At 45.8% G+C, this 12,156-nt stretch overlaps 1 protein-coding gene across 3 annotated transcripts in view; it reads right to left on the bottom strand.

Moving 5' to 3' along the window:
- The window catches only part of FAM107B (family with sequence similarity 107 member B), a 78,152-nt gene that overhangs the window by 19,066 nt on the left and 46,930 nt on the right, over window positions 1-12,156 (bottom strand). Inside the window, exon 1 of one of the 3 annotated variants that reach the window (XM_070381926.1) lies at window positions 2,398-2,419. The exons of the other annotated variants lie outside the window; for them this stretch is intronic. The gene's annotated coding sequence lies outside the window, so the exon portion shown is untranslated. Of the gene's footprint in view, window positions 1-2,397; window positions 2,420-12,156 lie in introns of those variants that run through there. 3 annotated transcript variants of the gene reach the window in all.

Raw genomic sequence — 12,156 nt, 5'->3', positions numbered from 1 at the left:
CAGACCACGCTGAGGTCTGGGAAAGGTTATGCATGAGAAGGAGGGTGGCCCTGAAAACTGTACACAATAGAGGCCCTGCACCCATGGACTGCTCCCCATTCCTGTGTGCATGCGTGCTCAGTCGCATGGTTGTGCCTGACTCTGTAACACCACGGACGGTAGCCCACCAGTCTCAAGACTCTTGTCTGTGGAATTCTCCAGGCAAAAATACTGCAGTGAGTTGCCATTCTCTTCTCCAAGGGATCTTCCCAATCCAGGAATCAAACCCAGGTCTCGCGCATTGCGAGCAAATTCTTTACAATCTGAGTTACCAGATACATTCCACTGAGTCAAAGACTAATCCTTAAATGAAGGAACAGAATCCAGGAAGAACCACCAGGAGAGGGAGCCCCGGAGCTGTCTGGAGTCTCAAGCAACGAGGGTTAAAGCCTAAAGGGCTCTGAGCAACCAGTAATCCACAGCCCAGAAGCTCAGGAGACAGAAAAATGTCTGGAAGTAAAGGCACTTTGAAATGTATATCAGTATTGCTACATGAAATCTTCTTCCAGAAAGTAACATGAAGACACTCTTGTCAGATACACGCCCCTGGACCAGTAACTGATTCATAAAGGGATTTTTTTAAAAACTATCAAGTCAATGAAGGAAAATGAGGGTCAGCTCAGTAGAGGAGAAGCCCCCTTCATGTTCTCTCTGGTAACTTTTTTTTTTTTAAGCTTTTTCTTCTTTTAAATGAGGGAGCCCATTAAATCTCTTTGCTGTTTGCTGGTTTGTTTGTTTTAATGATAATAAAGCATTTTTTACAATCCCCTAGCTCACTGGGAAGTCTCCCTAGGTTCACTCAGCCCCTCCCCTCATGTAATCCACAGTCGATGGTAACTTTCAATGGTTCTAAAACCCATTCATGCTACCTACATTAAGACCCTTCTGCAAAATGTGAAAAGTCTATCACACGCACATGGGGTTCTGAATGGCTCCGACTACAGTGCAAGGCGTGTACCAAGGAGACAGGGCTGATGTTGAGAAACTCTGACGCTGTTTTGAGGTCGAGGGGATTTAGTGAAAGATTTCAAGCTGAGGAATAAAAACACAGATTTGCATTTTAGACAGATACTAACACTGTACACTGAAAATGTAACCTGATGAGAATTCTGCCTTTGGTTCCTGTGAATGAGCAAAATCATTACTAAACTCCACTGTCCCAGAAAAAGAAGGGAATTCCAGCCTTATAGATGCCCTCTTGAGTCCTTCTTCGCGTTTTTCCCCTTTTCAAAGGTTAACCCTGGGTCCAGGCCTCTGCTAGTCCCAGGTATTTTGTGCTGATTGCTTTTCAGAGGTGAATAACCCCACAGAAAAATTCCACAACTGGATGAATAAATGCTCACTGCGTCTGGGTTTCCCATTAGACCATTCCTGGCTCCAGGAGTTCAGTTTCGTATTTCTACATCACAAAGATAGTTTTATTTTTTTTTTTCTAGGGCTTGTGGGATCTTAGTTCCCTGACCAGGGACTGAACCCAGATACTCATTAGTTCATAGTCCTAGCTCCTGGACCACCAGGGAATTCCCACAAAGATAAAAGTTATAACTTAATCCTCGGAGATACTGCAGGTTTGGTTCTAGACCACAATAAACTGAGTATTCAAATAAAACAAGTCACCCAAATTTGGGGGTCTTCATTCATGGCTCAGATGGTAAAGAATCCACCTGCAATGCAGGAGACTTGCGTTCGATCCCTGGGTTGGGAAGATCCCCTGGAGAAGAGAAAAGCTACCCACTCCAGTATTCTGGCCTGGAGAATTCCATGGACTGTATAGCCCATGGGGTCACAAAGAGTCAGACACGACTGAGTGACTTTCACTTCACTTCACCTCAGTATATATAAAAGCTATGTTTATACTATAGAACAATCCTCTGAGAGGAAAAAATAAAAATTTACAGATTATGCTAAGTTCCATGTTCACCTCAACATTTAAAATCTATCTAAAGCACTCATAAATGAATCCTTTAGAAAACAATCCCTGAAACCTGTCGGTGCATGTAGGTTAGAGCTGTACTAGGACCAACCGAAGCTAAACAACTAAATGTTTGAAGTGCTGCAACTTCTGGAAAGTAATGCCCAAGAAGTTTTAAAGAGCATTTGTTTCCCAGGCTGTCTCTAAGAGATTCTAGCAACCCTCTCACAATACCCGGAAAAATCCAAGTCCTTTAAGTCTGCAGGCCAGCCCAGTCCAGGCTCGGGTCAACCTGGAAGAGCAAGGACTGTCCCTGGAGCCACGGCAGTCTCCCTCAGCACCCACAGTTCCCAGAAGGGAGGCTGGCTGTGAGGAGGAAGGCCTTGAGAGAGCAGAGAGTGAGTTAAAATGGGAATTTCTCCCAAACAGCCAAAGGCTTCACTTACAAAACTCCTGAGCCTGGGAACAACCTGAAGATTCAGTCTCGTTGCCAGGAGACCATGGCACCATCTAGGACCCAAAGGCATCAGACAAGTGCCCAGATGACCTTCAGGGCCACAAACTCAACAAAGGCAGACAACTGACGCTGAACCAGAGCAATCCACGTGAGCTCAGAAATGTGGCTTTTCCAATTGTGCTGGGCCCACTGCTGCTGGAATTTCAGACTCACAATTAACTGGCCACAGAGACGCTGCTGCACGCTTGCCAAACAGTGACGCGCTTGGGAAAATACCAAACTCGTTTTCTCATCCCTGAAAAATGTATTTTTATATTAAAAAAACAAGGCACACATTTTATATTTAGAAGATGGGAACGAAGGCAAGAGAAACCTCGGGAAGACAGAGCACGTGCCAATGTTTAAGATCCAAGCTGGACCAAGTGAGACGGGACCAACCAGTAGGTGGCGATGGCTCCACAAATAACAAGGTGTCTGTTTCCAGGATGACGCCTACTGGAGCAGGGCCACCTCACCCAGACCTTCAGCACTGTTAGTAAAAGCATCAGAGACAAGCCACAAGAGGAATCCACTCTGGAGTCACTATATGCATCATCTCTCTATATTCTACATAAGCATCTCCCCATCACTTAAGCCTCACAATGGCCCAGTGAGGCAGGGCCTCACTGTAAGTCTCCCCATTCCCTCTGAGCTCAGACAGCTTCAAGGATGTAGGCTCCGATCACACCAAATGGGTCTAAATTCCAGCTTTCATTTACTGTAAGTGTGATTTGGGGTTATGTTTCCTCACCAGTTAAAAAAAAACAAGAAAGGAAGGGGAAGGAGATGGAGAAGAGGAGGAAGAAGGAAGAGGAAGAGGAAAGGCAGGTGGTTATGAAGAATAAACGAGAAATGCACACCCAACTCAGGGCCTGGAAACAGTAAGCCTTCCATAAATGTCACCTGTGACAAGTGCTGTCACTGGCCACAAATAACAACTAGGGCTTCCCTGGTAGCGCAGCTGGTAAAGACTCTGCCTGCAATGCAGGAGACCCAGGTTCGAATCCTGGGTGGGGAAGATCCCCTGGAGAAGGGATAGGCTACCCACTCCAGGCATCTCCTGATGCCTCAGTAGGTAAAGAATCCACCCGCAATGTGGGAGATCTGGGTTTGATCCCTGGGTTGGGAAGATCCTGTGGAGGAGAACATGGCAAGCTACTCTAGTTTTCTTGCATGGAGAATCCCCATGGACAGAGGAGCCTGATGGGCTACAGTCCATGGGGTCACAAAGAGTTGGACAGGACTCAGCAACTAAGCACAGTAAACAGAAACCCTATGATTCTGCCCCAGGTTACACAGCTCGGAAAGTACAGGACCAGGATTTGAACCTGGGTCTGATTCCATAGGGGTGGTTTCGCCCCTTTCAACATCACACTCTTCTGAGCTGGGAAAATGGAAGGGGGCAGGCAGGAGAGCAGAGAATGGGTTTCACTTTAAACAGGATGATTTTCTCAACAAGATTTTAGAAGCTTTCTAACATCATAGCTTTATAATCCCAACCAGAAAACACCTTGCAGAAAATCATACTGAAGTGGGGAAAGGTGGCAAGAGAGACACATTTCCTTTCAAACACATAAATGTTTTTATAAAGATGTTCACAGTAGCACTATTCACCACAGCCCTGAATGGGAGGCAACCCCAGTGTCTGTTAACAGCCGCATGGAGAAGCAGACTGTGGGGCATGAGGATACAGTTGAAGAACACAGAGCAAGGAGAACGACAACAGCAGCCCGAGTCTCAGAAATACAATGTTCAGCAAAAGAAGCCAGACACACAAGCGTCCAGCTTGGGTCATTCCATCCATCTGATGTTCAAAATGAGTAAAACCACCTCTGATGTCAGATGTCAGCATAATCCGAGCACAGAGTGAGTGGATGGAAAGAAACAGGGCTCCTGGGGTGCTGGTAAGGTTCTGATTTCTGATACAGGTTCTAGTTACACAGGCATATTCACTCTGAAAATGTAACAAGCAGTTCATTTTTTTTTTGCTTATGCTCTTCTCTGTATGTGTATTATACCTCCATAAATACAGTCCCTATTAAATACTAATAGCTATTAAAATTACAACCTAGAGATCATTCGGTTGCTGCTGTGTTATTACAGTTTTGTTATTTCATCCATTTTAAACCTTGTTGAGTCATGAGAAGTAATAAATACCAGCCAGTTTGAAGACCACCTCCATCCTGAATTAGAAGCCTATTATGCCACGTACCAATTATGTGACTTAACCTGAGTCTCAATTTCCTCACCTGTAAATCAGGGTGCTCATAGCCACGCTTGCAGAATTGTTGTGAGCACTGAATTAAACTTAAGGAGAACATTCACTACACATGGTACCAGACCATGTGGCAGATGTTCAATAAATTGGACAGTTAAATAGTTAAAACAAATTAATTCATTAATCTAACTCTCCATGATCAATGTCCTATCAAACTGAAAAATGGATGACCATGCAGTACAAGTATACTAGTTTAGACCAAGCTTAATGGTGAACCCCATATAGGCCTCTGCTCATTTTTCCAATTTGTTCTTAGATGGGAGAGAGGGACAGAGTCTATGGGAGAAAACAGAATCCCTGACGGGCTTTTGTTTCACAGCCAAAGCAGAGAGAGGAGCCCTCAGCCCAAGCCAGCCCACACCATGAAAATGCTGATTATGTCCCAATCTCTGGGCTTCGGTCTTCTTATCTGTACAGCTGAACTGCTACACCACTCTGGTTTCTGTTGTAAATAACTATTCTGCATACAGAGCAATAATATAAATATGAGGGATCGATAAAAACATAATTTCGAACTGTGCTGGAGAAGACTCTTGAGAGTCCCTTGGACTGCAAGGAGATCAAACCAGTCAACCCTAAAGGAAATCAACCCTGAAGAGTCAAGGACTTATACTGAAGCTGAAACTCCATCCAATACTTTGATGTGAAGGGCTGGCTCACTGGAAAAAATACTCTGAGAAGAAGGCGGCAGAGGATGAGATGGTTAGATAGCATCACTGACTCAATGGACATGAATTTGAGCAAACACTGGGAGATAGTGGAGGACAAAGGAGCCTGTCGGGCTACAGTCCATTGGGGTCACAAAGAGTCGGACACCACTTGAGGACTGAACAATAACAACAAATAAAAACAGAAGCTAGTCCCATATAAATAGTTTAACTGTTCATACATCAAATGTTCATAATGTACTTAGCCTCCCATAGCCCTGGTGGAATCTGACCTAATGATTCAGTTGGACAACTCTCCAAAAAAGTCAAAACAGAAAACAGGCAAGATCTTTTCAGAGGCATTTTTGCATAACGTTCAGTCAAACCCCATGGGAAAGCAGTGGGCAGAGAAGCCATGGGTGGAGGACAAACAAAAACGTCCCCAAAAAACACAGTACTTTGTTCTTCTGCACTTCACTCCACTGGCTCTGTAAGTAAAGTGTACTGCTCCTGCATGTTTATAATCAAGCAGTGTATTAATAATCTAACACAGAACAGCTCAAACACATACAAGGGGTAACCAGAAAATACACGCCTTGCAGCATCAGGACCTCAGAAAATGCTCATACCTAAGCTGGGCACCCACGAGTCTGCAGGTGTCTGATCAGAAAAAAAAAAAAAAAAGTGATGCTGATAGTCAACAGATGCCAAGTTTGGGTTGCTTTCCATAGAAACCAGCAAACTAACCCTGTGATTGAATTCCTTCTGCCTTCTAGCTCCCCAAAGTCCAATGCTTTGCAAGAAAAAGGAGTTTGCTATGTCACCAATGAGGTCATGCTCAAAGCCTAAGTAAAAGTTTAAAAAAAAATCAAAAAAGCAGTTCTTGAATAACCTTGTTTTGCTAGTAAGTTAGTCATTCAAGCTACCGTGGGGAAGTGTGAAGACAAAATATACAAAGAAAATGAAAACAAAAACACTATGGGGGTATGAGAAAAAAAATGTTTCTAAGTAGAACAAAACTAATATAAAATTGATAAAAATTTACTAAGTCGCTCAGTTGAAGGAAGAAAAGAAGTGAACAAAATCCCTCAAGGGCACGGAATCAATGATGACGTCCACACCGTCCGGGCAGGCAGCCCATCCAGGTGATGTCTTCTCTCTGATACCTAAACAAGTCCTAGAACCTCAGCTGAGACACAGACTCTGTACATGTCCTCTGCCTGCTTCCAGAGAAGAGAGAGTCTGGAACTCCCTTGTGGATGGAGGAACTACCTCATTCTGCGAGCAGTGAGCGATAGGGGGTCAGCACACATGTGAGAGAAGGAGAGAGGGTGCCCAGAGGGGCTCACCAGGGCGGGGCCCCACCACCACTGCAGGAGGACCACCGGCGCTGCACGGGGTATCACAGGGTCCACGGCCCCGCTCATCCTTCCTGCAGGGCAGCCACTTCTCAACCAGGCAAACGCACTCGGGCCTTCCCCCAAGAGAACAGCTGGGCCTGAGTATAAATCAACATGTATTTCAACCTGGAAGGACAGTAGCAAACCTCTCTCTTCCCAACTGCTAGCTGGGGGGCAAATGTTCCTTAAGAATTCAAGCTCCTGTGCTCTGGCCCCCAGGTCTGTCCACAAGGGCTGCGACCTTCAAGGCCCCAGGGACAAAAAGCCACCAGCGAATCCCTAACAGAAAGAGCTCACAGAAAACGTCCCATTCACCTCACAGTCCACCTGCAGGGGACTCCCAGCTTCTTGGGGTACCTTCTCCCCAGCCTCTTGTGAGAATTCAAAGCTGCTGTCCATCTCCTTCTCAACCTGAAAGCCAGCCGTCTGGATGACCCTCTCTCCTGGTTCTCCCCACACCCGATGGCCCCATGTGTCTTCCATCCTGACGTCTCGGTGCTGAGAAGTCTCAGGAACAGGCTCCAGACCTTTCTCTCGGCCTCGCCTTCCCAGCCCCCACACCCTTAGTGCTCCAGTTCTGTGAGTCATTTCTCCCCCCCCGCCACTTCCCCCGGCCGTCTCCCTCCCGTCTGCAGTGCTGAGTACAATGTTACTTGGTGTTCCCTCCGTCCACGAATCTGACACTCAACATCCACCGATTTTTCCTGCATCTCCAGCTGGTCTCTCCTGCAGGAGAGATGTGTGTCCCTTCGGTGGGGAAAAGACCCCTGACCAATTGGAAAAGACCCCTGACCAATTTCAGTCACCCTCCCCCCCGGCACAATGCCTCACACATATGCCGTCCAAAGTGGAAGCAGCCCCACCATGACTAGTGGATGAAGAAGAACCAACAGGAAGGTGGGGCCTCTGGCTCCTTGTGCCTACAGCTAAGCATCAGGGGAGCCAGCGGCACACCCAGCTTTATTCCCTCCTGCATTCCCAGGCTGGGAGTCAGCCCACGGGCACCCGGAAGAACTGCACTGAATGAAGGGCGCAGACACTGAAGGAATGGAGAAGCCAAACCAGGCAGCTCATCTCCTGAAGCCTCTCATGATTCCTCTTGAGGTTTTCCTCCTTTCTGTCCCAACAGGACACTCACTGTGAACCCCTCTCTAACGATGCTTATAGCTGCTGCTATGAAAACAACAATGACAGTCTCTCACTTTAAAGTCACAAAGGGAAGGCCTGACTTTTCCTCATTTCCTACCTGCAGAAACATTGCTATCGATACCTCCTGTATCGTTCAACTCCATTTGACTCACTGACAAGTGACGTGCAGAGCTCAGACCTACACAAGGGGCGGAAAACAGGGGAGGGGGAAAGAGGACATCTCATGCTTTGAACAAACTCTGTCCTCATCTGATCTTGACAAAGCTTGGGGACTTCTCTGGTGGTCCCGTGGTTAAGACTTCCCCTTCTAATGCAGAGGGAGCAGGAACAATCTCTCCTTGGGGAACTAAGATCCTCCATGCCTTGTGGCCAAAAAACCAAAACAAAAAACAGAAGCAATATTGTCACACATTCAATAAAAACTTTAAAAATGGTCCACATCAAAAAAAAAAAAAAAAAAAACTTACGAAAAAGCTCAGAATGAGAGACAAGTTCCTAGTTCTTCTGGTACATATCAGTCCAGGGAACCAAATGCCCATTTTTTTCTAACCCAGGAGACGATGCTCCTTCTTGCATAAGATGACCCCCAAAACCCTCACTCAAAGTCTGTAACATGAAATGCTACGTACAAGCCAGGTGTCTTTTGCCCCAGAAAGATAACTCAGATTGTCTGGTGGGAAATAAATCTGAGTGCACAGGCTTGCACCAATATTCCCATGAAGTAATTAGCACCTCATTAATATGCAGCCCATCAATCTGCACAACCCTCTAAGCAACTGAAATGCTGTCCAATTAACAGATTTCCTCAATAATTGATTACCCTAAACCTGCTGGCCTCAAAATTGCCGTAGGCTGATAAATTACACTTATCAAATAACATTTGATAGATGGCCATTAAGTGGTTCAGAGTTTCTCTCTCTCCTAGGTAAAGCAGCCTGATGAGATCTCAAGTTCAAGGACCCTTGATTTTACTCTCGAAGAGTGTTCTGTGGTCTAACAGTGTCACCCAGTGGCGAAGGCAGTCTGTGTTCAGAGCAGCTGTTGTTTTTTAAAAGAAGTATTTCTCACATGTGTTTCTTTACTCAACAGAAAAGACCATTTTTAAGGAATTGCTCTAAGAAAACTAGCATGTGTAAATTCAAGAAAAACATGGGGCTGGCACAAGAGGAGAGCTCCCCTAAGTCCAAAATTACTTTGAAGCCTTTGGGGACCAGGCAGATGTGTGCTGCACTGAAGCCAGACATAAAGGGAGGCCCCTGTGACCAGGGGGAGGAGCAGGTTTGACTCGAAATCTACTCAGTGTTCCAAGGCTGAGCAATACAGTCACTCATGCCATCTGCTTTCCTGTCCACCATTCAGCCCTTTAAATTCTCAAAAGTTCAGCTCTCCCAGAGCAAGGAAAGAAAGCCCATTCTGTTCCAAGGCTGACTATCTGATTTTAAAAACTTATGAGGTGAAGTTTAATTGAAAACAATAAATTATTTATCTTCCTTATCTGTAACAAGAGAAGGCTACACCAGATGGTCCTGAGCTCCCTTCTTGGTTCTAACATTCTGAGAATTCAGAAGAGTTTGGCTTATCTGGTGCTCCCACCACGGGGGCTTCTGACCCAAGGCAGCGAAACTCTGGCCCCGTCATCAGGGCCAGGCGGACCCCGGGAGGGCACCCCTCTTACGTTCCATGCACGTGCCACCGTGCCCTCCACTCCTCCTCGTCCCTGTTCCCGGTGTCTGACATCCAGGCTTTCTGGTCCTGATGCCCCGTTACTCCAGATGCAGCCACCCTCACTCCTAGTCCCTCGAGGACAGTCTCAACAGCCCGGTCCAGGGCTAGAGATGTCCACATAGGAGGGAGCACGGACTAGACTTTATTAAACCAGAACCCCAGTCCAGGGAGCCCCTAGATACTCCAGTCAAGAAGCACACATATACCCTTATGATCAACAAAAACGAAGCACTGTTTATCCTTCGTTGCCTGAAACCACCTATAGCAAGTATACGTTACACTACAATTAAATTAATTCGTCTAAATCCTAAACTACCCTGAAATCAAGCCACAGTTCAGCCCTTTGCTCCTCCTTAGCTCTTCTAGACATCTCTTTGCCTTCTCTCTATAAATCCACTTTCTTCCTGCCTACTCTCAACAAAGCCCAACCACAAGAATTTCATACAGTCAATGACAGTTTTTTCTCCTCACCGCCTTACATTTAGAGAATCACTATCTACTCTCACAGGTTATTCATAAGAAGATAAAATTTTGCTACTTCCTGTCTGAAGAACTGTGGGCAGTCTGTGACAAGAGGCTTTAACACGTACACATCCATGAATCTGGTAATTCCACTCCCAGGAATTTACTCCCAAGAGATAATCAGACATGTACACAAAACATATGTATAAGAATATTTTGTGTGGTTCATGAAAGTGAAAAAAGAAACCCCGATTAAATATCTAAACACAAGCTGGAATCAAGATTGCCGGGAGAAATATCAATAACCTCAGATGTGCAGATGACACCACCCTTATGGCAGAAAGTGAAAAGAAACTAAAAAGCCTCTTGATGAAAGTGAAAGTGGAGAGTGAAAAAGTTGGCTTAAAGCTCAACATTCAGAAAACGAAGATCATGGCATCCGGTCCCATCACTTCATGGGAAATAGATGGGGAAACAGTGGAAACAGTGTCAGACTTTATTTTTGGGGGCTCCAAAATCACTGCAGATGGTGACTGCAGCCATGAAATTAAAAGACGCTTACTCCTTGGAAGGAAAGTTATGACCAACCTAGACAGCATATTCAAAAGCAGAGACGTTACTTTGCCAACAAAGGTCCGTCTAGTCAAGGCTATGGTTTTTCCAGTGGTCATGTATGGATGTGAGAGTTGGACTGTGAAGAAAGCTGAGCACCGAAGAATTGATGCTTTTGAAGTGTGGTGTTGGAGAAGACTCTTGAGAGTCCCTTGGACTGCAAGGAGATCCAACCAGTCCATTCTGAAGGAGATCAGCCCTGATGCTAAAGCTGAAACTCCAGTACTTTGGCCACCTCATGCGAAGAGTTGACTCATTGGAAAAGACTCTGATGCTGGGAGGGATTGGGGGCAGGAAGAGAAGGGGACAACAGAGGATGAGATGGCTGGATGGTATCACTGACTCGATGGACCTGAGTCTGGGTGAACTCCGGGAGTTGGTGATGCACAGGGAGGCCTGGCGTGCTGTGATTCATGGAGTCGCACAGAGTCGGACACGACTGAGCGACTGAACTGAGCTGAATGCAATACAATGCAGCTTTAAAACCATATTATTAGAATAAGTAATGAAAGGGGAAATATTCATGATGGATTGAATGGGAGAAAAATACCAGGTTCCAAAATAGTATGTCCTTTATTTTCTAATACATGCATCTGTGTGAACAAAAGGTATTTGGAGTGTCCAAAGATCAGCTGTATTGGCATTGCCCAGGAACTCGCTCAGTGCACGTGCCCTGAGAAGCACAAGGGGAGTGCCCAGCACAACCTTTTGAGGGAGATACTAAAATCTGTCCCATTGTACAGATGGGGAGATTGAGGCCCAGAGAAGTGAGGTAAATTCCCTAAGGCTGCAAAGCTCGCACAGCTAGCTCGAGTCCACACTCCACACCAGTCTGCTCTAGGGCCTCTCTGCGATGGCTCTGTACCTCTAAGCGTGCTCTGTGCTCCTTTCCCTCAGTCACAACACGATGCGCCCCACTCTTCCTAGAGTTTCAGTGCTTCTGTTACAGAGCTATGGCTGGGGCGGGGAGGCGGGGGGCGTTACCCCAACACAGGCACCACCACTGACACACCTCATGGTGAAGATCTGCTTAACATCACTGAAGTCTTTAAAAAGACCAGCCCCCATCAACAGAAATCCTAAAGCCCTTGAGTGGTAGCACGGAGCATGATATGGACTGAACATGCAAAGCTTTCCTGTCACTAGCAAGAGTGGGGCTGCCACTGGCCATTCCTTACACCCGGGACAAGCCACCTGGCCTACTGTCTTAGAAATTAGGCAACTTTTGATCAATTTCTTTTACTCTTTTGGTTCCTGCATTCAACATTTGCATGTATCGTAATACTTAAAATTTTTATATAATGCTATTTTATAGTCATAAAATTCAAATTTGCAAACACACACCACCAGCCTTTACCCCCAAACTGAAAATTCCTGAATAAAGGCGCCTCCCTTGGCACATTTACTGGATACAACTTTCTAAGGTGTTAACACCT

This window comes from Bos mutus, chromosome 13 (assembly GCF_027580195.1).
Source record: "Bos mutus isolate GX-2022 chromosome 13, NWIPB_WYAK_1.1, whole genome shotgun sequence".
Classification (NCBI taxonomy): Eukaryota; Metazoa; Chordata; class Mammalia; order Artiodactyla; family Bovidae; genus Bos; species Bos mutus.
This window is presented reverse-complemented; position numbering and strand designations above follow the sequence as displayed.